This window comes from Arachis duranensis, chromosome 4, assembly GCF_000817695.3.
Source record: "Arachis duranensis cultivar V14167 chromosome 4, aradu.V14167.gnm2.J7QH, whole genome shotgun sequence".
Lineage (NCBI taxonomy): Eukaryota > Viridiplantae > Streptophyta > Magnoliopsida > Fabales > Fabaceae > Arachis > Arachis duranensis.
This window is the reverse complement of record NC_029775.3, coordinates 65,141,137-65,141,484: the sequence shown is the minus strand read 5'-3', so window position 1 is coordinate 65,141,484 and position 348 is coordinate 65,141,137.

Sequence of the window (348 nt, the reverse complement as noted above, 5' to 3'; positions counted from 1 at the left end):
CTTTCTTTACAATTCTTCCCTCTCTCTTGAGGACTTCTTCATTGACTCTTATGCCAGGAGGTTCCTTCTTATCTGTTTCTTTTAATTCTTGTGGTTTTAACTCTTACAAATCTTGTTTGCCTTCCAAGGACTGTTTTAGAGTTTCAGTTGCTGGATTGCTTTCCTCCAAACAGAGATGGCTACTATCATCCTTAGGCTTTTCAGATTCTGGTTCAGGCTCAGATGCAGGTTTGAAAACATGGAAAATGAGCTGTTCATCATGTACTCTCAAAATTAGCTCTCCTTGTTCTATATCTATGAGTGCTCTAGCAGTAGCTAGAAATGGCCTTCCCAGAATGATAGGGTGTA